The sequence below is a fragment of the Lissotriton vulgaris genome, chromosome 8, assembly GCF_964263255.1.
Source record: "Lissotriton vulgaris chromosome 8, aLisVul1.2, whole genome shotgun sequence".
Lineage (NCBI taxonomy): Eukaryota > Metazoa > Chordata > Amphibia > Caudata > Salamandridae > Lissotriton > Lissotriton vulgaris.
This window is the reverse complement of record NC_141696.1, coordinates 716,708,628-716,734,770: the sequence shown is the minus strand read 5'-3', so window position 1 is coordinate 716,734,770 and position 26,143 is coordinate 716,708,628. Positions and strand designations below refer to the sequence as shown.

Genomic DNA, 26,143 nt, shown 5'->3' with positions numbered 1-26,143 from the left:
ACCGAAGTATACACTCATTAGGAATAGCAGGGAGAAGAATACTCCACTCTGCTGAGCCAATACATGATTGAGTGTCTGGCCAAAGAAAGCAGCAGGTTGAAAGGTGCAGTGCTGTGCTGTCAAACAGACCTAAAAGTCATTCTTTTCTTTATTTAGCATTAACAAGTGAAACAAGAAAACATGTCACTTCGTTCATAGTTGCAGAAGAGAATGAATCAGTCTCATATAGCGGGATCAACACATCATACACACTGGCATATATAAAAGGGAAAGGAATCCTTTACACCACTGGTTTTTCAAATGGCTGTTTTGTCTGTATTGCTGCTTCTATTCTCCCTTCACTACTCTTTTAATTGCAGGGCTTTCTGTCAATCTAGTCTCTGTTTGTCTTATTGATTTCTATGAGTAGCCAGGGATTCGGATTCTGCATACCGTATTTTCCGGCGTATAAGACGACCCGGCGTATAAGACGACCCCCTACTTTGCTTAATAAAATGTAGGTTTCATGCTATACTTGCCGTATAAGACTACCCCCACTTCCAGTGCAGTCCAACGCAGTCCTGCATAGCCATTTTGAGAATGTATTTTATTTTGGCTCGTACTTTGTATGCTTTGTATGCTTTTGTAACCTGCACACTTATCACTTTTTCTCCAGGAATGTACCGATTGCTACCTCATGTATTTTGGTTGCTCGCTATTGTCACTTTTGATCCATGTAACTTAATGTTTGCTTTTGTAATTTGTCCATTGTTATTGTTGCTCACATCAGCCCATTTTTATATAATGCAGAAGCAGTCTGACACCTTCGGGTGTAGTCCGCGCTATGTAAAAACGCATGAAAACATTACTTCAAATTTAGTATCCGGCGTATAAGACGACCCCTGACTTTCCAGAACATTTTAAGGGGTTAAAAAATCGTCTTATACGCCGGAAAATACGGTACACTTTGTGTATGAAGTGTGAGACTTGGCAAGAAATGTAGTTTCACTTTATGTATAGTTTTATTTGGTTTCAATATTAAAAAAATAAAAACGGACTTAACATAAACTAAGAAATTGCTGATAAGAAAGACCTGTTTTCTTGTTACATTCATACATTTTTAAGTCTCGCACCTAGCATTGCAGTGCGCAGCTTTGCACGTGCAGCGCGAGACCTCTTGTAAGGGGGTTCTGAAAGCTGCTCGTGCGTGTGAGCAGGCTTTCGCCGCCCGCCATTGGCTTTAGCGTTGTAAAAAAAGAAAACTGCACAGGGTTGGGCGCATATCCTGCCTTTGCAACGCCCATTCCCGTCAGTGTCTAGCGCGCGTTCGCCTCTCCGCCGTGCTCCCTCCTAAAAGCTCCTCTGTGGTGCGCGCGCACCACTGGTTATCTTTCACTTTCACGCTGCGTTCAAGATCTTGTGCCTGGTTTTCCATACGATTCAGCGTGGGAGAATGAAGGGGTGCGGAGCTGTGCGGCAGAGGGGAGTGAGCAGCCGCCAAGAGGGACGAGAGGAAATCTGCCCTGCCTGCTTTCTGCCGCCTGCTCCATTGCCTGTTCTCTGTTCGATACGACGGGGACCAGAGTCAGCACAGGAGGTCAAGGCAGAACGGCTGTGAGGAGAGAGACCGCTGAGGGAGACACTGCCCTGCCCGTCAACTCTCACCTTCTCAAGATTTGCGGTGTGGATCGCCTGGCTGTTGCTCAGCCATCAGACCACTGGAGTCCGAGATAGCCCCAGCGGAATAGCGACAAATGTCCTCTTCCCAAACATCATTAAGGCCTACTGCTGAGGGGGAACGGGCCAGTGGGGCCGGATAAGTAATTTCCTGCAAGAGTACTGGCTGGCAGGCAAGCAGGGGCAACTGTGGTCAGCGAAAGTGTGGGCTCCACTAAGCGACTTATAGCGGTAATTGGCTGTGGAGTCTGCATGTGCCGCTGTTCAACCCGCCTCTTAAAGTAGGCGAGTTCCGCCTTTCTTTGGGGAGTGTGTAGTCTACATGGAACTCCGCTTGAGGTGAGTCAGTCTGGGATTAGACGGAACTAGAATTCTCGGGCCAGAAAGGCCAGGCTACTGCCGCCTGTTGTAAATACGAAGTCAGCAGAGAGGAGGTGGAGCAACGGGCTATAAGGCTTAATGTGATTCAGTGAGCGATGGTTGAGCCATGTCTGTTCACGACTGACAGTGCTGATTATATTTTACTGATTACTTTCAAAGTTCTCTGTGCGAACATACAGAGGTTCAGAATGACAATAGCAGGCGCAAGTGGAGAAAGCGCAGTATTCACTTCAACAATCCAAAAGGAGGAAGCACCAACTGAGCTCTGTCAGGATACAAAGATGTGAGCTACAGAGCACACATAGATCTGTCTGCAACGGGTGGTCAACCCGCTGAGCTATCTTTATGGCGGCGCAGAGCATCAGCCTCTCTGGCTGAGAAGTTGCCCCCTAGGGAGGCAGCGGTCTCCTATAAGCAGCGGCAGGAACACAGGCCTCTGACTCAATACCAACTCTGTCTGCAGCCAAGACTACAGCCTGGGTTTAGTCCAGTTCTTCCTCTGCTTTGTTCCTAAATCCATTTAAAACAAGCATTTTTTACGTTTTCTGTCACTGTTCATCCTTTGTGGGACTAAAAAGAAACTCTGAATTTTGGAAGTTAGCTTTCCTTTTTATTTTCTCCTTTCATCTCCATTTTTCTTCTCTGCTACATATCAATTCATGTGACTGCGTCTTATAGAAAATGAGCAAGTCCAGGTTTATTTTGCTGCTTTCTAGAATTCTACTGCCAAATCAGAAGACTCCATCAGAGGCAGTCCAGTTTTGCACCAACCCTTCCACATTCTATTAAAATAGCACAGTCACCAGTTTTCAGTGGCATTTGTTCTACCTGGCCCGGCACAGAAATTAGTTTTGCACTGACTGACCATTACAATCAAATGGCTGGTAGGTAAAATGCCTGTGTACATTTGTACTGGCACAATATATGTAATACTTAAATGTACGTGTTAAAGCCTTTCCGACAGACCGTTCTCGAAGCTGGGCACCCAGTTACAGGCTTTTCAAAATCACAGCTTTCTCAGCATACCTGCGTCGCCTTTGACCGCCATTAACCGCTCTGCAGCGAGGCTTAAAAACCACTGTTGCTTATCTATGTTATATGTTATGTTATATGGTGGATTTCTATAGCGCTCAGCTACTCCGAAGAGTGTCCCGGCGCTGGAAGATACTCAGTCATACCGAAGGGGAGCGGTGACGGAGTTACTAAGTAAAAAGAAGAGTTTTGAGATTTTTTCTGAAAGCCAGGAGATTGTTAGTCATTCTCAGAGATAGAGGAAGGGCATTCCACATCTGGGGTGCCAGGCGCTTGAAAGAGCGGCACCCGCACCGGGCACGCCTAATCGTAGGCGTGACAGCCATGGCCTGAGTGGAAGATCTGCGAGATCTGAAGGGTGTGTAGAAGCTCATCCTTCTCTGAAGATATCTGGCTCCCACACCATGGAGGGCTTTGAATGCCATGGTGAGCGTTTTGAAAGCAATGCGCTTCTTGATCGGGAGCCAGTGCAAGGTTTTAAGAAGGTCACTGGCTCTTGCTCTTCTAGTGAGGCCGAAGATGGCTCTAGCCGCCGAGTTCTGGACGACTTGCAAGCGAGCTAAAAGGAAGTCGGGAAGGCCCAGGTATAACACATTCGAGTAGTCAAGGCGCGAGCCTATCAAGGCCTGTACGGTAATTCTTCTATGATCAAGGGACAACAGAGGGAGACATTTTCTAATCATTTTTAGGGTGGCGAAACATTTGCCAACCAGGCCAAGAACCTGGGGTTTGAGGGAAAGGCTGTTATCTATTTGGATTCCCAGGTTTTTAGCGACAGTCGAGTCGCTGTCCGGGGGAAACATGGCCACAGGTCACCAGTCCTTCCACCTGGGGTCTGCTGGGCAGCCGAAGAAGAGCACTTCCGATTTGTCGGAGTTGCACTTGAGGCTGTTCTGTTCAAACTAGTTGAAAACAGCCTCAAGGCAGCCCCTGATGTTTGCACCGTGAAAGTCCGAGCCTTTGTCGCACGTGAACAGGAGCTGGGTATCGTCCGCGTACGATACGATCTGAGCCCCGTAAGCCTTCGCCAGTGCCGCCAGAGGGGTCATATAGATATTTAAAAGAGTAGGGCTCAAAATAGAGCCCTGAGGAACTCCAACCTCCAGAGGCGGCATTATAGCGGAGAAAAAGGGTGCCCAGACCGTCTTCTGGCTGACAGTTAAACGTACATTAAAACCAATACATTTCCCCTACGTTTGTGGACAAAGTCTAGCGCCGCCTGCTTGGAGGAGCTTTCTGTTTTTGACTTTTACAGTTTTCTGGCCACCCTATCCTGACCTTGTTAATTTTAAAAGCTTATTGCTCTGCGACAGACTGTGTGAACCCGAAGTATTTTACTGGCCTGTCAGGGCTACGAGAACCGCAACGGAGCTGGCATGGGCGAAGGGAAAAACACCTTGTAGTGGGAGCTTATCGAAGACCGGAGGCGAAAGATCAGGAAAACTACAGAGGTGGGAAAAACCGCAGAGAATTTGCATAGCTGTCTCAAAATAAATTCTATCCGTTTCCTTTCTCCGTGCTTTTAAAATATTTGCAAAGAAACATAATATTCTACAACAGTGAGCAATAGGGACAAGTATCTCGTGCACACTATTTCCTAGAAAAAGGGATTTTCTCTGCTTCATTGAAGACAATACATTAATATAGGTCCTTATCCTAGGGACAGGTCCCAGCGGTGAATTGTGTTCCCGTCAACATCTGGCCAATGTAACAACTTTCTGACGACGATTCTACTCCAAAAGGCTTTTGGTACAGTAAAGCAGTGAACTACATATGATATTAACTAGGTTCGGAATGACAGCACAATTCTGAGTTCTGCTACTCAAAAATGGCGATTTTCAATGACGAGCCCCTCAAGTCCTGTATGTGGTCAAAAAGACCAACCTAGAAGCTTCCCAAATTAGATTAAACAAGGATTTGCAATGGAACAGGTCTCCAATTGCGCGAGTTTGTGCTATTGGCGTTGTAAATGACAATGCCTTTTATTTATTTTTTGGTTTTTGAAGCATGAATAAAACGCATTGTTATTTACAATGCCAATAGCTCAAACTTGCGTAAATGCAGGACCTAATGCATTGCAAATACTTAAGTTTAGGGCTCTTCCTAAACACCAGAAATATTAGAGAAAACTCAGAATTGCATCCTTAGACCATGTAATGAAAGTCAACCAATAATGCCCTTTTCACATGCAGTTGTTGGAAAAATTAGTCAAACTGAGACCCCCTTCAGAGTAATGTTAACAGTGCACATCAACAGATAAAAACGGCAGTTGATCAATCCTAATAGTAATAGTCGACTACAATGAGTTATTAGACATTCATGTTGGTCTAAGTTGACCCTTCCACTGATCTGAGTTTTTCAATATCTTTAAACACCAGGCTTGTAGATTAACCATTGTTTTTACTCAAGAGCAGAGGCTATTACTCATCCCGCATCGGTTCCATGGTGTGAAGAACTCTCCAGTTTCCTTTTTGATAAGCTCCAAGCTAATTTCAACATCAGAGAGAGCCTCTCTGTAGGGAACACCCCATTAAACGGTTGACTCCAGCTTTGCAACCGTCACCTACTCTGGTGGCGTTTACACTAATTGCTCTGTTAAATTCATTGATGGTCCTAGAGTTTCTTAAATCGGGTTCACCGACAGTCTGTCCTCGGTCGCAGAGATGGTCCACCCCATGGTTAATAGACTAATCAACCTGCCCCTCTCAGAAGCCACGGTGCCTATGGCCTGGAAGCAGGCCAAAATCATGCCACTGTTGAAAAAATCTACTCTGGATCCCTCTACCCTTTCCAGCTATCGCCCTATTTCTCTTCTTCCTGGAGTGGCGAAAGTATGTGAAAAAGTGGTTAATAAACAATTGTCCCACTGTCGAGCTTCCCGGCCTGCCTCATCTAGCTCAGTCGGGCTTCAGATCCACGTACAGTACAGTCTGAGCCCCCTTCTTTTTAGGTCGAGCTGGAGAAAGCAATGCGAAGCATTGCGTCCAGCTCGACAACTATAGTAGCCCGTCTCCTGGGAATCTGAGACTGGGGTCGGGCACGCGCCGATTGGTGTCTGTGGACACGCACGTCCAGGCCGGCGCCATGCACATCCCCTGCCTCAGACTCCCTTAAGTGCGCACATGCACACGCAGGCAGGCAAACCTATGGTGTCAGTGCGCTTTATAAGTTTAGCTTAACATTAACATACATACACACACACACACACACACACACACACACACACTGCAGGCAGGCACACACACGCAGGCACACTCCCCTCCCCCCCCTTACCTTACCGGGCTCCCACCATGTGGAACACGCCGGGCTTTGCTCCTCTGCCAGGCCAGTACGAAGCCGGACTCTACCCTTAGGCATGGGAGCCCCGCAGTCTCCCCGCTGGTCTTCACCCGGGCCCCCTCCTGGGACCCGGAACTTCAGCTGCGGCACTTCGCTGAAATCGCTTTGACTCCGGGCTCGCTCCTCAAAACGAAACTTCGGAATGGCGCGCATGCAGCCCCGCCCTCCCCTTTCAGGAGCACCAAAGACTGAGCCAAGTGACCGAGATTCAACCTTGCCACCGCCCACATACCCGTCTTAAAATAAAACAAACGTTGGCAAAAGATCTAACAAGACATGGAACGCGTTCTGCAGCCTGCCGGGCTGTGCTTTGCAACCAGCTTTATTTCAGCACCCTGCTTGCAACGGCTTGAAGGAAAGTGTGCGGTCATAACGGGCAGGCAAGCGAGGCTCGAGGCGCGTTCATTCACAGGGAAGGTGCTAAATAAATCCAGCTCTTGTTTAAAGATGAGAATATTTTTTTTTTAAAGGATTAGGCGTTTTTACCTTGAAATGCTGCAAGTGTGTTTCCCATTTAAGGAACGTGCGATTTCCGTCCCCCTGGAACGCGCCGCTTGCCTCGTGCACTCTATTTACAGACTGTGTAAGACACGAGCCCTAATGCAAAGTGAAATCCATCAAGGCAAACTGCTGCCGCAGCATTGCAAGTCTAACATCACCGAGGGAGCCCTCGTCCTGATAACAGCACTGATAAGGAGAAAAAAAACAGAGTACTGCAATCCAAGAAGCCTTGTGGGAGCTCTACACAACCCAACACTTAATATCTCATATTATTCAAAGCGCCCGCTGCTATCGGAAAATCTACACATCTCGGAGAGCAAAAACACTGTTTTTGAAAGGCTGCTGTAAGTCCATGCACTGGAATGTTTCATACCGCTCAGCGGAGGTGAAACCAAGAGCGAACGCGGCTCCTCTGCCCGGACACTGGCCGACTGGCTTTCAATGAAGGGGATGGGTGTGTAGGTCACATACTCGCCGAATGGATTTTGTCTCATTGCAAGTAAAATAAAATGTCTTTTTTTTTTTTTTTTTTTGAGAGTGAAAAGCGTATTCGGCGGCAGGAAACAGGACGCAGATAAGAGGTACCAAAGTCAATGAGTGAGCAAAGGTGCCCGAAGGAAATAGTGCAGTAGAGTAGAGTGCCTGCACTTGAGCGCAGAGTTTGTGTAATTGTTTTTGCAAATCAGTTTAAGTTCGGTCAAGCCAGCATCTGAAGAGAAGGCTAAGACAGTTGCAAGTGAGGGAGCTGTAGGCGCTGGCCTCAGGAAATGCGGAGTTCCATATGGAAAATTCCACATCAGAAGTAAGACAGTGCCATGGGAGACCTAAGTGCTGGACAGTCAAGCTGTCCTGGCTGATGTGGATTAAAACGCCGAAACTGGTCCTAGGATGCTTGTTCCCAGTCCAGGGAGGACCTGGACTGGCAGTTAGTCTGGCTTTTTTTTGGTAGCTGAGTCCAGCAAGCTGCAAGCCCCGCTCCGAGTCACAAATTAGACCGCTTCGAATGGAGGGCGCGGGGGGGAAGACACCCCTGAAGGGGGATTAACCTCTGATAGACCCTCATTAGAAGGCACTTGCTTGGATGCGGACAGACGTCAGGTGTGACCCTCGGCTCACAAAATCTCTTTATTAAAAGACGCATGAAGCACGCTCCCCTCCACCCGAGGCTTTAAAGTCAGATCAGTGCCAAGTGAGAGGGATTTGAGGGGAAAATGGGCAGTCCCCCCACCCCCACCTCTTACTCTGGGGCTAGAAGCCCCTCCTGCCCCCACTGCCACCCAATTAATTAAGATTTACACATGAAAGTGACAGGACACTGACATTTTCACCAGCCGGGACCGGGATTAAAAACGCCTAAATCTCACCCTTTTGGGAACGGCCAATATTTATTATGTCACTCAAACAAGAAAATGATCATAAAATCTGTATTTTAGCGGCCAAACAAACGCCAAAGGCCTGGCAGGAATCACAAGCGCTTTTTATATCCGAAATACTCGAGCAGAGCCTTTAATTTAACACTGATATTAAAAGTGATTAAAGTTCTGATTACAGTAGTGAGTGCTAGCGACCCCCTGCCTCAGCTCCCCTCCCTACAACCCCTCCCCCCTCCGCCCTAAATACAAAAGTCAAACCATTAATGACTGGTTCATTCGACGCGTTTTGAGCTAAAGCGCTTCTCGCTAGCGCCTGGTTCATTCAGAGGCGGCGGCGGTGAGTGATGCTCGTCTTAGATTCAACATTGGGAAGGGGTTCCTCAGCGGCCACCGCGATAGGGAACTCTCAGCGAGGGGTATGTATGTATATAGGATTTATGGGGATGTATAGAGGGTTAATCTAGCTGCAAGGCAGAGACGTACGGAGTCAGGGAGCTGCTGGTGCCCAGGGGCTGGAGTGTGAGATAAAGGGGCAGAGGCAATGGTTACATGTTCTGTGAAAGGTAAAAGGAACGTGGGCAGAGTCAGTCGAAGACCAGGCGCCCACTGACATGGTGCTCTAGAATGTTGCCTTCTGTGGCATCTCACCTAGCGCCTAGAACTTTCTTTACTCTCCACCAGCCTCAGACCCATGGCCATCGTTGGCAGATTTTGTAGCCAATCGCTGTGAACCTTTCTGTCCCTGTTGCTAGCAGGACTTTCTTGTGGACCTCTACCCCTAGAGAGCACACCCGCCTTCACCCCTCTCATTTTTTGAAAGTTTCCATCACATCACTAAATTTCTGCTCTTCGTCATCGGGTTCACATGTTTGCCACCCCCCCTTCTGATGTATTTACTGCTCTGGGGCACTTCAATGGCTCCTTCTCCAAGCGACCCCCCCCCCCCCCAGTTGAATCCTGATTCCTTGCCATCCCTTTTCAACAGAATATTAGGGCAGGGATGGGTCACCCCGGTCGGTATTCCCCATTTTATACATTTTTCCCATATGTCTCTTTGGGGAGGGTTCCTCTCGATGTATATATTAAGGGCTAACGGGCACATGCATCATTGTTGGCTTTTGCGATTTCTTAATTGCGATTTTTAAGGAATCGCAATTAAGAAATCACAAAAGCCTATGCATGAAGAAATCGCTGAGAAATTTGCGATTTCTTAAAATTCCTTAACTGCGACTCGCAAATTGCAAATCGCAATTAAGGAATACCTCCCCATTCATTCCTATGGGCCTAGAGGCCCATAGAAATGAATGGGAAGACATTCTCCATTTGTGATTAGCAATTAGCAAATCGCAAATTGAGAATGCGATTTCAAGGGTGCAGGGGTGTCCAATGGACACCCTGTTGCACCCCTGAAATCAATCTGTGCATGTTTTTATCACGGTTTTGAGCAGCACGTGGTTTTCATTATTGCTGCATGGGCAAAGCATGCCATCTTCGTGCAACAACGTGCTGTCTTATAGCCTTGCTATTAAAGGCGGCACCCCCACAGCACCACTCAGCACCACCACAGCACCACCACATTATCACTCCGCACCACCACATTATCACTCAGCACCACCACAGCACCACTCAGCAGCACCACCACAGCACCACCACAGCACCACCACAACATCACTCAGCAGCACCACTCAGCCCCACCACATTATCACTCAGCCCCACCACATTATCACTCAGCACCACCGCATTATCACTCAGCACCACCACATTATCACTCAGCACCACCCCATTATCGCTCAGCACCACCACATTATCGCTCAGCACCACTCTGCACCACCACAGCACCACTCTGCACCACCACTCAGCACCACTCTGCACCACCACTCTGCACCACCACTCAGCACCACCACTCAGCACCACCACATTATCACTCCGCACCACCACATTATCACTCCGCACCACCACATTATCACCACATTATCACCACAGCACCACCGCAGCATCACCGCAGCATCACCACAGCATCACCACAGCATCACCCCTAGTGTAGTTCCTAGTTTCCCACTAGGCCCTGCGCATTGGAATAACATAAACAGTAGTATCGACGTGGAACTGCGGATATTCCAGGCCTCCACTGACTATGCTAAACTTAATTGGGTTGTGTTACCAACTAGCTCAGAGGTCACTGGAAACTTTCTTCTCTGCATAGGAAGTGATCAGCTTCCTTGGCACAGACAAGAAGGGATTCAGTTTTCCAACAACCGTGCAACATGACAACTTTGCTCCTCAGATCAAGAGTCGATCTCTAGGGTCGTGTGAAACAATAGACATAGATTTCACTCAGTCAGTCTGGTGCAGTTTACTTTCACAGATGTAGAGAATAGAGAGACGGGCGTGTATCAATAAAGGGTTAACATTTATTGAACAGTCTTTCTTCTCGTACAAGAGAAATGTATTGCCACAATTGCAATAACTGTTATTATAAAAAGTACGTACAGTAAGATAAGTATTGCGAAATAGAACTGTAAAAGCATTGATATGGTTTCTTAGCCATACAATGGTTTAAAAGTAATAAAACATATATACAGTCATATATACATTAGGCTAACATACTCAACTGGTGCTTCTAACTAAGCCTACCCCAGTGTACCTGACCTAAGCCTAACACGTGAAAGGGGGAGCAAGTAAGTAGCTTAAGTTAAGTTGGTTTTGCCAAGGTTTGTTTCAAGAATTCTCGTCTAAGGGTTTAGTCAACACCATACCTCTGAATAGAATGATGGAGGATTGGTATCTCCTTCAGGGGTCTCTCTCGATATCCCAGTCACCCGCGAGGGTAAACCGGAAGCGCCGGGACTGGATTTCTCTGCACGAGAAATACAGCGGCTCTCTTCAGCGCGTCGAGGAAGGAGGGGTGACAGCGTCCGCGGGCAGCTGGATCTGCTGGATGTCTTCGCAGAGGACGGCTGCTCGGCTCCTCAAGCGTACTGCACCATAGTTCGCGCTGTAGCGGCGATAATGGTAATCAGCAGCTTCACCACCACAGGATAGCAGGCTGCACCGACAGAGTGCTAGATTTACCAACACAGGGTCATGCAGGCAGCTGGCATCAGCAACAGGCAACGAACTCACATTGCTTAAGGCAACGTTGGTAATATTTATACCTGACAGGTGCCGGGTTTGACGCAAGTTTGCTGGACATAAGACGTCAATTAAAGATGTCACTAGGAAGTGACAGTTATCAGTTGCTCATTAGAGTTCTATTACTAATCAAAACATAGCAAGCGGGGATTTCCAGGTTTGCTAAGTTTTTATCTTGTTGAAGAACTCGGAGTGTTATCTAGGAATATCAGATAGTGACTGCTGCTCTGTCATTGCACTAATTGGTCGCAAAGGAAGTAGCAGAGAGTCATGCTGGAATGTGGCTCTGTTCGTGTGAGGCCAGAGATGACTTTTCAGAAAATCGCACTTTGAACGGTTATGCCAATATAGGGAATAAATGGATTTATAGCCGAATAGGGGCATAAGGTCACAGTATCGATCAGGAACCTAGATAAGCACGCAACACCCACTCCACTTTTTCATGTCCATCAAAATCACTAGAACTAAGCAATTAGATGCATGTGTAACATTGCCCACCCCAAAATACATAAATGCATTCGAAATAGGCGTACTTGTAATACATGGAATTTAGGTACTGTACGTTTTTTTAAAGCATAGTAATCATTCAAAAAATTATTGCATATGAAATCAATGAACGATTATGCATAAAGAATTACACATGAAGTATCTCTGACAGAAGAAATGCGAGATAAATCATCACATAAAAATGCATTGTAATAACATGTGTGCTAGAGGCTGGTGTTATGTTGTTATGTCTCTAGATGTGTTTAGAAATAGAAGTGTGAAGCTTCTGTTCTCTAAGAATAATTATTACGTTAAGCAAAGAATTGTTCGTGCCAAAAAAGGTGAATTATTAAAAAATGTCCAATTTAAAAAAAAAAAAAAATTTTAATGCTTGAACGGGGAAACATAGAGTTCCAAAGCTTATTGCAGTTTTTGTTGATCAAAACTGAAGGCCGAATTCAGAGTTCATGGGAACGCTGTGTGTCGGAAAGCTTTTCAAAAGTTATTGTTTCTCTGTGGGTGAGAACATCGTATCAGACAGGCTCTCAAAGAATTGGTCTACAAATTCAGGTGATAGTTCAACCAAATTAGATAGCGCTGTAACTTGGCAGGTGTGAGAATGATTGCTGTCATCGAAGGCAGGACCAGCAATGCTCACAGAACGTTGTACCTGGATGATGTTGCTTTTGTCACTCGCTCCACTGTTACCACTTGGCTGTAGTACAGGAGTCTCCACAAATGCCGTCATCAGGATTGGTAGCCGCTGGGGACAACACAATGCGTGAGCCGTTATTGGACTGAGCAAAGTATCGACGTCCATTGGTACTGCTGATGGAAGTGAAAGACAGATGTCCAACACGCATTCATCGCCGCAAAGCATACACCGTAGCACAGGTAAAATGCAATTTTGCCATATCGGTCTGAATGAAAGGAACCAGGTCATGTTTAGATCTCTCAGCCTGGCCAATCCGAGGACGTTAGTTATCCTGTCCCGGTAGCGCATTGCTAGGATTGTCTCTTCCATTCCCATGGGAGCTATGTCTGAGCCGAGGCTTGCCATAACGTAGCAGGAGGGTCAAAAATAGAATCCCTGCAACGAGTCCCAAAAATAGTGGTATGCCGCCAAAAATGGAGTGCACAAAATTAGGAAAGATTCCCAAAATTGCCTGGAAGGGTGTTAGCAGTCCCGTAAAGACTGTCTTAAATTTGCCTGGGATGCTTGTTGCACTAGACATGTTAAGGAGTTGGCTGAACATTTCTACGAAATGCACAGGGCAATTTGTTGATAAAAGGTCATGGACTTCAGTAGCCGTCCTTGCGACTAGAAGATCATACGTCTCTTTAGATGACGTTATAGGCACTGTTGTCTGTAAAAGCACAGATTTCATTTTGCTTAATGTATCAATTCGTATAGAATAGAGATTCAGACGAGGCCAGAGGGGAGTCACTATGTCTGGAGGCCCGCTCGGGAACAATGCTGGCATACAACATTTGACCATGGCCGTTACTTGTACTAGATAACTTTTCCCTGGCGCGAGGCCACAACACCTGTGATCCGTTCTAAGAATGTAACTCCCGTTTGCGAGTTGCATAAAGAAGGGCTCTATCTGAGTTGCAGGTGTGACTAGCTGGTGGCATGAAAGGTTGTTTGAATTTCCATCACATGCTCCGTGTAAATTAATACCCTGACACAAAAGTATACCGCTTAGTGAATGTTTACAGTTGTTACCACTAAGAAATACATTTTTGTCGCTGTCACTATAGCAAGTATGAGTGTATGGTAATTTCCATATAGATTTAACATATCCTTTACCCAATTGTTCATATTGGCCAGCAGGTATGTACTCAAGGCATTTATGAAATCGGAAAGTTGTTATCGGAATTGTGATAATTCCGTGTATTATCCATTCAATGACAGGACTCTCTGACATTGTCAATGATAATCTCTCGAGTTTTTCGATGCTCAGGATTGTATAGTCTGCACCCTTCTGTGCCAAACTGATCTGTTTATCAGTAAGGTTAAAACTGGAAAATAATGACGTTGTGTTTATCAAACGCCAAGGCACATAGCCTGAACGAAGATTTTGCAGCGTCCAGCCTAATTCTATAATAGAGCGTAATTGAGATTGGCCATGTTGTAACATTAGCAAATCTCTGTCTATCACATCAAAGGCAGAGGATACAATATTGTCCAAAGAATATATTCTGGAAGAGAGTCATTAACCCATTGTCTACCACAGAAAGTGATTTCTCCAAATTAATACGATCAATTTCTCGTATTTTTTCAGCAGTTTCAATTTGCTTTACTTTCCAAGCCTCGTTGTAAGCAGCATAGATACTGGTCGCTATGAAACGCTTTTGACGCTGTTTGCGTGGTCCAAGAATGAAATCGCGCAAATCAGCACCATCTTTTAATAAAGACAAGTGTTGCTTAATTTTCAGCCAGTGTGGATGTAGTTAGCCATTCTAGGCAGAGTTTCCCTACACTGTATGTTGTTATAATCCCTGGATGTTGTCTCTGGGAGTATCTAGGGTCTAATCTGGTCATTTTTAACCCCTGTGTTTTATTCAGGAACCTATCTTGACAGCTATTTGTGTCTGTAGGCCAGATTAACCACTTTTTCCAATCAGGATGTGTTCTGTTGAAATTTAAAATTTGTGACACGTCTAACTCAATATCTGTGGTTGTATTTTCAGGTATTGGCTTTGGTATAGACGGTGTTTTAAGGTCTTTGATCTTAGCTAGGCCAAGACAAGATGTTTGGTGTACTGTGTCATTTAAAAATAACATTTGTTCAGGTATCATGCAGGTTCTAAATAGTGCTTCTATGCCTTGCACCTGCCAATCTTTTGTACCCCAAATTGTTTTCGTTTCAATATTATTTTTCCAATAATCAAAACCAAATGTCATCATTTTGTCATAAAATGCTTCTGAATATATCAATTTAGAATTTGTCAGCATTGTTTTCATTCCTGTTTTATCTAACAGTTTATAATAAAACGTTTCTGCATCACTGGTGTTAAACCCTGAGCAAGTATTTGAATTTCTCAAAAAATGCTTTAGAACTGCTTTTAGGTGGTGTAGCACAATGTTCCCATTGATTATACATAAAAACATTTCTAGGCTGTGCAGATTTATGCAAGTAATGGTCCCCATAGTGGGTGTAACAGAATAACTGCTCATAACTAGATGAACCTTGTAAATAATCATGATCTGTGAATCTAGCTGACATTACTAAATCAGACATCATGTCATTAATACTGTTAAAGTCCCAATCATCAGAGAATGTACTTGGTGTCACAAAGTCACTTAAGGAAACCTTTAGTTGATGAGGATACTTCAGGATTTCGACCGGACCATAGATCTCATAGTCTGTTTTCTCCCATACTACCCCACCAGGGATTGGAATTGCTGTGACATTTACTGTTGACAGTTCTCTTTTCTTCACGTGGGATGATCTGTGTGGTTTCAGGACTAGGTTGATGTTCTGACTTGCTGTGTCCATTCAATTGTGATGAACTTTCCTAAAATTAAAACTAAAATTAGGCATAGTAGGAGTATGAATACCCCTGAGATAATCCAATGCTCAATCAACGGTGAATCCAGATATAATTCTTTTATTTGTTGAAGGAGTCCTGCTGTATTTTCTTTAGAATACTTTTTTGTTTCTGGCATCACTTCGGGGTCGTTTAAATCTTCAGAGAAGTTGTCGAAGTTGATGAAATAACCAGAGGCAGTTCTGTCAATTGATGGGATTGTTCTTTCAATCTGTCTCTCGGTAGCACTTTCTGATGCCACATTAGTGTAGACTGGTGTTGTTTCTTGACGAACTGTTTCAATCTGTGTTTCAAGAGGCACGAGTTCCATGGCTTTATTGCATAGTCCTTCATTGTGCACTGCAGGCTGATCGAATGTGATTAGTCTTTCAGTTTGAACCTCTTGGATTGTTGCAAGTTTGGGTATTCTGTTTCTTGGGAGTCCACTGGGCCTACTGTTGATTATAGGCCACATTCTTGTGGTTTTACCAGATCGATAGACATGACTCTGTTCTCCTTTTTACCAGCAAGGGGCGGTAGCACAACTGATCTTGTTCCGGTGACTGCTAAGACAGGTACTGCTTTTCTGTAAGAAGGCCCAAATTCCTTCTTAACCGCGATCTTTTCTCTGACTAGATCCCCAATCTTTGGAATCCAGACAGGCCTTGCTGGGGCTGTTGCGGGTGGTGCCTCGTCAGTGGTACTTGGCTGTTGCTTTAACTTTATGTTGCTTAATGATTTTCTTGTTTCATTCAGTTCCTGTAAAACAGCCAAACGGTCTTTCACATCAAACTGCGTTTTTTCTTCTTGTACCACTGACATCTGACTATCGAGGTCCTGAACGTTCATTCTAATTCCGAACAATAGTTTGTATGGGCTGAAACCTTTTAGAGAATTTCTTGGCATGTTGTTAAGACTAGTTTGGACACTTATTAAATGTTTGACCCACCCAGCGCCTGAACCTAATACCTTCGCTGTTATAGATTGCTTTATGTCCCGGTTTTTTCTTTCTACCACACTATTCCCTTCGGGGTGCGACGGACAAGAATACCGCAACCCAATTCCCATGCTGGCCATGGCCTCCTTATAGGCTCGAGAGCTGAAAGCAGGACCCTGGTCAGAATGGAACGTGGTAATTGCGTATGTGCCGATAAAGACTCGCAAATCTTTTATAACCGTTCTAGCGTCAGCCGAGCGCTGGAGGCCTCATTTTTTAAGTGCTTTTCGTCTTAATGGTGTACACTGGGACGCGCTTCTCTTCTTTGATTGCGCAGATAGACCGCCTTATGCTGTCTAGAAGGGATCCTGAAACTACACTGGCCTGTTCATTACTGCGATCTCTGTTGCAGTCTTCACAATTTTGAGCAAAACATTGAATATCTATACTCATTCCTGGCCACCAGTACTCTGATTGTAATTCTTTCAGAGAGGCTTTGATTGTTTGGTGTCTCAGACCCAACCCCATGTGTGCTTCCAGTAAGAGGAAGCCCCTCCTGCTCCTGTTTGGAATTGCTCTGTCCCCCACTCCAGGCATTCGAGCAAAAGGAACGGAGTTTGCATCGATTATGTATGCATAATTGAGTGGATAGTTCACGGGTAGTGCTGCACAGTCGCCTTTTACGGTCGTTTTTACTGCCAGCATGGTTTCCCCGTCTATGTACTTATCTGTACGCTTTTTTGTGGCTACGGAAGCCGGTTTAGTTACTTCCGCGGTGGCTGTATTAGCCAATGAATTCCCTGCAACGTGAACGCCATCACGTTGAAGACTCTGTGCGTGAATCACGTGAGTCTTTTGTAGTTCTTTGCTTAAAAGAGCTACCTCGTTCCAGAGCTTTTTATGCTTTATTGTGGTACCTGTGTCATCTTTGTAGTCGTTTTCGATCCAACTCTGCAGTTTATTGTTGTAAGAATTGACGCAAAAATGAGAATCGCACATAAGTGTGGGGAATTCGCGTTCTGCATTTTCGAGCGCCATCTTTAAAGATCTGATTTCAGTTCTTTGAGCCGAACAGTACTTTACTGATTCAGTTTTTGTTATTTTCGGTCTGAATTTACCGCACAGCCAACGACCTTTAATGATCGCACACGCTGCATCGTAGGATTTTCTCTCTACGTTGAAATGCTGTACAAAGCTATCTGTATAGATTATACAGGCGTATTGTGGGAGAGGCAGAATTTCGATTAGCAGAGGATATTCTTCTTCATATTCTAAATCATTCAGTTCTTCAAATTGCGGGGCGAAATAGTATTTCACGTCTTCCGCTCCTAGAGAATCTATGCACTGTATCCATTTCGGATCCAGTGACACTGTAGGCATGTTTACTGGGCTGAATAGCGCCTCGAAGGCGGATTCCGCTGTAAGGATATTAATCCGTTTGCCGTGTGCTAGTTCTCGTTCATTTGCTAATGCGATTTGCACTGCGTTCACAGTTCTTCCTGTGCGACTGAATGTTTTTTCTGCTTGTGTGTACAAGTGAGATTTAATTGAAATTGGTACCTTTTCTCCCTCATTAGAGGTTAGGTACGTGAATCCGCATCTTCCTGGGATGACTCGGATTACAAGATCGATCGTGTTGTCACGTGTGTCTAATTTTGTTTTTGCTAACATGTCTGTTTGCAGTGATCTCAAAATTTCTGTGTGTTTTTGAGTCCAATTGATTTGTTTTAAATCAGGTTTTATTAGTTCGTAGAGAGGTTTAACCCTCTCTGCGTAATTTAGAATGTAAGTTCTTCCGAAATTCAGAAAACCTAGTATTGATTGTAAATTCTTCAGCGTTTTTGGAGCTTGGAGTACAGCGCACTTCTCTAAGAAGTTGTCCGCTAGGCTTTTCCCTTCACTTGATAATTCGTACCCTAAGAATAGTACTGTCAGATGGGCAATTCGGGACTTTTTAAAGTTGAATTTGTAACCCTCTGCTGCGAACCCAAGTATAATGGTGTTCACTCTTTTCAAATGAGTATCCAAGTCGTCGTCTGTGAGATAAATATCATCTACGTAAGATAATGCTTCATCATCATAGATTTGTAGTAACTCTGTTACCCTAGCTGAGAATAGTCCTGGGCTGTTCTTGAACCCCTGTGGGAGTCGACAGAATTTTTTTCTGTGACCCAAATGCAGAGAAAGCGGTCAAATATCTGCTTTCTGGTGCAATGTTTTGACAAAAGAAACCATTAGATATGTCTAATGTCGTTTTGTATTTTTTCCTAACTATGTTATTCATTAGGGCTGCACTATGCGAGTTTTGTACTGCAAAGGTTTTGCAACATGTATTAAGGTGTCTGTAGTCCAAAACTAGACGATATGAATTGTCTGGCTTGGAGACAGGAAACAAAGGATTGTTCATTTGAGAGGTGCATGTTTCAATCACCCCCTGGTACTCAAGTTGATCTAAGATCTCCCTGACCTGTTTTTTAGCTTCTTGCTTTATGGGATACTGCCGTTGGGCAGCTGGTTCACTTTTTAGTTGGATTTTGTGAGGAGGTGAATCCTCATCCCATCCTACATGATTTTTATATAATGCAGGTGCCTGGGCTACTGCCCATTTCCTTGCATATGTATATTTTTTATGAATCGGTATGTGATTCGAGAAGGCAGGCATAATCACTTCTTCGCCACGAGGGCACTCCCTGACAAACTCCGGGGGCCAATCTTTTTCAGCTAACAGAATATCGTAGCCTTTCGAGAGCTTATCCCAAAATAGACCCTTAATTTTCCTAGTCTTATCACCCTCTATACGCAATGTTATTTCGTATATCTTATGGGGCTCGCTAAGTCTGGTGTCGGCAGTTTCAACCTGAATGTATTCATTCGTGTCCACTGTCTCCAGATGACTCATCAAGATCTTGCGCGCTATACTGATTTCTGCTGCACTGTCCAACATTGTCAATGCCCACTCCCCGTTTTTCAACTATGTCCTCAGTATTCTCGGCATGGTTGATTACTCTAATACTGGCTACCTTCTTTTTCTGAAATTGAGATTTCTTATTTTGAGCAGGTTCCTTGTCTTTGGACTTGGTGTGCTCTCCTGGGTCTGACCGTCCTCTTCTTTCCGAATTCTGTGGAAGAGATCGAGAGGGACGTGTATCAATACTTTGATATCTATCAGGTTTTTTTATATTATCCCTATTTCTAAGGTTATATCTTTTCTCAGAGGGCTCCCGTTGGGGAGACTGGCGTTCTCGAGTCGGAGTTCTTTCCCTCCGTCGAGGAGACCTTCCTCTGGACTGGAAAACTTTTTCCTTGGGAGTGGATTGTTTATTTCCATCCCAGCTCTTTTTAGGAGTGTTTGAATTATTTTTAATAAATAATTTTTCAGGATTTTCGAGCAGTTGGGGCTTTACTGGTTTCCCACCCAAGCTGTCTCTACCTAATTCTTCATAGCATTTTTCTATGATTTTTGCAAGCTCAACAGGATCTTTTATATCTGTTTCCCTCAACTTCTGGCGGATCGCCACAGATGCTGCTTCTCCCTTTACGTTGGCTAATAATATAGCCGTGACCTGCTTGAAGTCTTTCAGTAATTTCATACCTAGATTTAAAGCGGGCTCTGGACCGAATTCATTTTGAATCTGTTTTAGCACTTCTGGTATTACCGCCATAGACGGAACACCGTGTGTTTTTGTGTAAATGGAAGCAAAGACTGTACCCCAAGTGTCACAGTCCTCCACGTGTGGTGCGATTCCCATAGGAAGGCAGATGGTCAAGATTCTGTGTTTCTCAATAGGGGTAGTATCAGGAAATACTGCCTCTATTTGAGTGATTTTCTGGGCTAACCAGAAAGGAATTTGTTCCCGTTTTACGGGTCTTTTACCCAGTCATGACTGTATGTTCTGTGGTGTAATTTTATTTGTGTTCCCCTGATGAGGGGTCAGCTGTGGTGTATTAACAGCTGGCTGGACTGTTGCAGTCCGCATTACATATTGGACTAATTGGCTATGTATTTTTATTAATGTGTTTAGCTGTACTAACAGCTCTTCTCTAGACATTTTTGCAATGTCAGGATGTGGTGTGTAGCTGGCTAGAACCGGCCACGTGGCTCCTGGTCTACCTAGTGGACCGAGCCTGGTTATGTGATCATTGTGTTTTAGGGCGCCATTAAACCAGAGCAGGTGCTCTTGAAATTTAAGTGGGATTTCAATCTCCTCGAAAGGAGCGTACTCTCCCGGAGGTTCCTCTATTTTGTAATAGTGAAACTCTTGTGTTATAGCGTTTACCGCTGGAAAGTTTATCCATGAATAGAATACCTCTGTCTGCCGATATTCGTGAGCCTCTATCACGAAAATTACTGTACCACCTTGAGGTGTCAGTCCGTGTTCTATAAGTTTTAAAGTTATAGATCTTCTTAACTGGACCGGGATGATAATAGCATCCGGGTCTGCCTGTAGGAGACTCGAGTCCTCCTCTATTAGTATGGAAGCCAGCCTAGCTGCTTCCCTTTCTTCTTCATTGTCTGACATTTTTAAAAATGCAGGCTTTGCAGAGTAGGTCTCCAAGGAGACAAAGATTAGGTGCACAATATTTTGGAACACTGTATCCTTCAACGTTGAATAAACCAGAGCTTTACATAGGAATCTCTTCCTACTAAGGTCGGGCGGATTTTAACCTTTCACCCACTCCAGACGTCTATTGGAGTATTTACGGGAGAAAGGGGTGTGAAATATGCACGACTGAGTTACTCTACAAGTCTTGCGTTAGTTTATCGCCTTACCAAACGGTTGGGCGCCATGTAGTGTAGTTCCTAGTTTCCCACTAGGCCCTGCGCATTGGAATAACAAACAGTAGTATCGACGTGGAACTGCGGATATTCCAGGCCTCCACTGACTATGCTAAACTTAATTGGGTTGTGTTACCAACTAGCTCAGAGGTCACTGTAAACTTTCTTCTCTGCATAGGAAGTGATCAGCTTCCTTGGCACAGACAAGAAGGGATTCAGTTTTCCAACAACCGTGCAACATGACAACTTTGCTCCTCAGATCAAGAGTCGATCTCTAGGGTCGTGTGAAACAATAGACATAGATTTCACTCAGTCAGTCTGGTGCAGTTTACTTTCACAGATGTAGAGAATAGAGAGACGGGCGTGTATCAATAAAGGGTTAACATTTATTGAACAGTCTTTCTTCTCGTACAAGAGAAATGTATTGCCACAATTGCAATAACTGTTATTATAAAAAGTACGTACAGTAAGATAAGTATTGCGAAATAGAACTGTAAAAGCATTGATATGGTTTCTTAGCCATACAATGGTTTAAAAGTAATAAAACATATATACAGTCATATATACATTAGGCTAACATACTCAACTGGTGCTTCTAACTAAGCCTACCCCAGTGTACCTGACCTAAGCCTAACACGTGAAAGGGGGAGCAAGTAAGTAGCTTAAGTTAAGTTGGTTTTGCCAAGGTTTGTTTCAAGAATTCTCGTCTAAGGGTTTAGTCAACACCATACCTCTGAATAGAATGATGGAGGATTGGTATCTCCTTCAGGGGTCTCTCTCGATATCCCAGTCACCCGCGAGGGTAAACCGGAAGCGCCGGGACTGGATTTCTCTGCACGAGAAATACAGCGGCTCTTTTCAGCGCGTCGAGGAAGGAGGGGTGACAGCGTCCGCGGGCAGCTGGATCTGCTGGATGTCTTCGCAGAGGACGGCTGCTCGGCTCCTCAAGCGTACTGCACCATAGTTCGCGCTGTAGCGGCGATAATGGCAATCAGCAGCTTCACCACCACAGGATAGCAGGCTGCACCGACAGAGTGCTAGATTTACCAACACAGGGTCATGCAGGCAGCTGGCATCAGCAACAGGCAACGAACTCACATTGCTTAAGGCAACGTTGGTAATATTTATACCTGACAGGTGCCGGGTTTGACGCAAGTTTGCTGGACATAAGACGTCAATTAAAGATGTCACTAGGAAGTGACAGTTATCAGTTGCTCATTAGAGTTCTATTACTAATCAAAACATAGCAAGCGGGGATTTCCAGGTTTGCTAAGTTTTTATCTTGTTGAAGAACTCGGAGTGTTATCTAGGAATATCAGATAGTGACTGCTGCTCTGTCATTGCACTAATTGGTCGCAAAGGAAGTAGCAGAGAGTCATGCTGGAATGTGGCTCTGTTCGTGTGAGGCCAGAGATGACTTTTCAGAAAATCGCACTTTGAACGGTTATGCCAATATAGGGAATAAATGGATTTATAGCCGAATAGGGGCATAAGGTCACAGTATCGATCAGGAACCTAGATAAGCACGCAACAACAGCACCACCACAGCACCACTCAGCGGAACCACAGCACCACTCAGCGGAACCACAGCACCACTCAGCGGAACCACAGCATCACTCAGCCCAACCACAGCATGACTCAGCACAACCACAGCATCACTGGTTCAAATATGTTCTCTCAATGTTTCAAGCTTTATTACAAATGTCACAAAAAGATGTTAATATTTCCTTTCTGTTCTTGGATTTTAGTCACAATAAAATGCACTGAACATAATCTTCACAAAAGTCATTTACAAAAGTTTAAGCTATTGCCATTATAAATTACAATCACTTTTATTAAAGTATTAATTATTTAAAAAAATTAAAAGCCATTGTTATTTGTAATATCAATACATCTAAATCACGTAAATACAAAACATGTTGCATTACAAATGCTATAGGTGTCACATTTGCGAAAGTTATAACTGTTGGCATTAGATAGATAGCTACATAGATAGATAGCTAGATAGATAGCTAGATAGATAGCTAGATAGATAGCTAGATAGATAGCTAGATAGATAGCTAGATAGATAGCTAGATAGATAGCTAGATAGATAGCTAGATAGATAGCTAGATAGATAGATAGCTAGATAGATAGCTAGATAGATAGCTAGATAGATAGCTAGATAGATAGCTAGATAGATAGATAGCTAGATAGATAGCTAGATAGATAGCTAGATAGCTTGATAGCTAGATAGCTAGCTAGATAGCTAGTTTGATAGATATTAATTTAGCTACTTTCAAAAACAACACATAAATAAAAAAATTGTGATTTACAAGACCAATAGCTCAACTTTCCTAATGCGAGACCTATTGCATTGCAAATGCTTGTTAATATGTATGTCGCCCCCCTGATACAGATGGCTGAGGAGCCTGGAGCTAAGATCATCGCATATTCAGATGACACTCAGCTCCTCTTCACATGGAAGAAAATGTTTCCCTCTACCTCTCTAGCTAAAACCTGTCTGACAGCTGTCTTCCAATGGTCCTCCTCGGCAAAGTTAAAGTGCAGCGAGGAGAGAATTGAGATCTTTCTTTTTGGACTCTTCCCCTCTCAGCCCACCAAAACCCTAGGGATCTGGTTTGACGAGAAGTTCAATTTCTTCTCTACTCAGATCAAGAAGCTTACAGGTGAGTTCTTCGGTACACTAAAATCTCTTAGAAAGCTTCTACCTTTCCTCCCTAGGTCAGCAGGGAAAACGATTACCCGTGCTCTGATATCATCACGCATTGATTATGCTAATGCCCTGTATATGGGCTTGCCGGGCGACTACAGGTAGTACAGAATGCTGCCGCCAGGACTGTTCTTAACCCCTTCGATGCTCATGACAAGCTCAGCTAGTCATGCAGCACAGTGCTCCTGTGCTCATGACTAACTGACTTCGTCATGACCACACCCGTTTTTATTGCTGTCCAGCACAGCAGGAGAATATCTCAATCAGGGATGAGGTTAATATCCCTATAAATACCAGCTCGAGTCAACACTTGTGCGATCTCCACTGGCTACCTGTGACAGTCAAGTTTAAATCCCTTGTCCTGGCTCATTCCACTCTATACAGACATGGTCCTGCCTATTTGAGAAAACGTTTCAGGTTTTATGTTCCTCCCAGACAGTTGCGTCCAGCAACTCAGCTTCTTGTCCGTGTCCCGCCATTTCACCTTAAGAGAGTTGGAGGGAGCTCTCTTGCATTTAGGGCGGCCTTTGCCTGGAATTTGCTTCCCATGGACCTCCGCAGCATTCAGGACCCTAAGCTTTTCAGAAAGAGACTCAAGACGTTTCTCTTGATATAGTAGCCCTTTCCACCACTCCCCAACCAGGTTTGCGCCGGGACACAGAGTAGCTGTCCGCGTTCCAAATTTCATTAACCTAAAGAGGAGGCTTGAAAAATCTGCTAGCCTGTGTTACGACCGGATTTTCGGACCAGATAGGATCAGCTCACCAAGACACCACCAACCCAGCCGAAACGTAACCACCTCCCTCCTCAGGACCCATCTATCCAGGCACCTGTGTACCTACCTGAGGATGGGGAATTAGCAATATACAAGCTCATATCATCAAAAACACCACTAAATCTATGGGGATTACGAGGAATACTCACTGATTACTAAGGACGTCCATGCCCTACACCACACTCATACAATATAGTCTCACGGCCACACGGACCCAGACTAATCTACCCTAGGGCAGTTCTGATTACTTACCATTACACACTGACCACAACCAGTGCTCTCATTAGATCCACAGTGTCCCCCCCCTGGTGCTCTCTTCTTCCTACAAGCCACAATCCTGTGGGTATAAACATCAGTATCCCCCCTGATGCTCGCTCTATTTTTCATCCAAGCCACAATCCTGTGGGTATAAACATCAGTATCCCCCCTGATGCTCTCATTAACGCCGCCTTACAACGACGATCACTTTCCTATGAATACCTTTAGCTCTCTCTCTCTCTCTCTGTTGGGAAGTTTCTCTCACTATTCACTAAAGGTACAATACTACAATGTTATGGATCACACAAGAATGGCCAAATTACACGGTGTACAACTTATTCTCAATTTCAAGGGCTCCTCGCTCCCTAATTATTCAGTTACCATTTACCTGATCGGGGGTAGCATCCGTTCATATAATAGCACCTGACTAGAAGAAAGGTTAACTTTACTGTATAAGAACAAGACATACACGCTGGTTCACTAAGAACTGGGGTTCCTTTATTTACTACAATAACAATATAATACTGCACTATAACACATAGCCTGAAAAGTAAAAGGGGAATAGACACATACACAGATCTGCGGGGTCTCTTTGTTATAATGGAAAGCTTTATTACTACAACACATCCACATGTAACTAACAGGGACTGTAGAAAGCTAAAGAGGGAATGGATAATACTGCACACCGCTGAAAGAAAAAGGATTAGCAATACAATAGGGGCAAGGTTAATGTTTAAATGTAAAGCAAACTAATATAACAGGACAGATATCACCTGATTAGTATGAAGTCTTGCTCTAACTGTCATCTGGGTTCCTCTCTCGTCTGTGCCTTAGCTCGTCTCAGATTCTCCCCTGCACTCTTGGACACGCATCTGCGCTGATCACTCTGCACTGGATTCCTCTCCCCCACGAACTGTCTTCACTTCCCAGCTTCAGTCTAATAGTTTCTGCCGCTCTGATAACTGTTCGCTCCACTAGCTTCTTCACTCTGTCTGATTATCTCAGCTCCAATGTCCAATTCACTCCAGCTGCTTCCACAGACTAATCCACAATATAACTTCAGTCTCTTCCAAAAGGCATCACTCTAGACTACAGCTGATCACAACTCCTTCTGATAAGTAACTGCTTCTGACTGCTTCCTTCAGTTCCAAACATCATCTCACTTCTCTCTGTTCAAAACACCATCTGCTCACAACTGCTTCCGACATCTCCAGCAATCATCTGTCTTCTCTCCCTCCAAGCATTA

General features: G+C 44.5%; 1 protein-coding gene across 6 annotated transcripts in view; it reads left to right on the top strand.

Moving 5' to 3' along the window:
* BCLAF3 (BCLAF1 and THRAP3 family member 3) overlaps positions 1–26,143 on the top strand; it is a 703,357-nt gene that overhangs the window by 28,719 nt on the left and 648,495 nt on the right. The window lies entirely within an intron of this gene.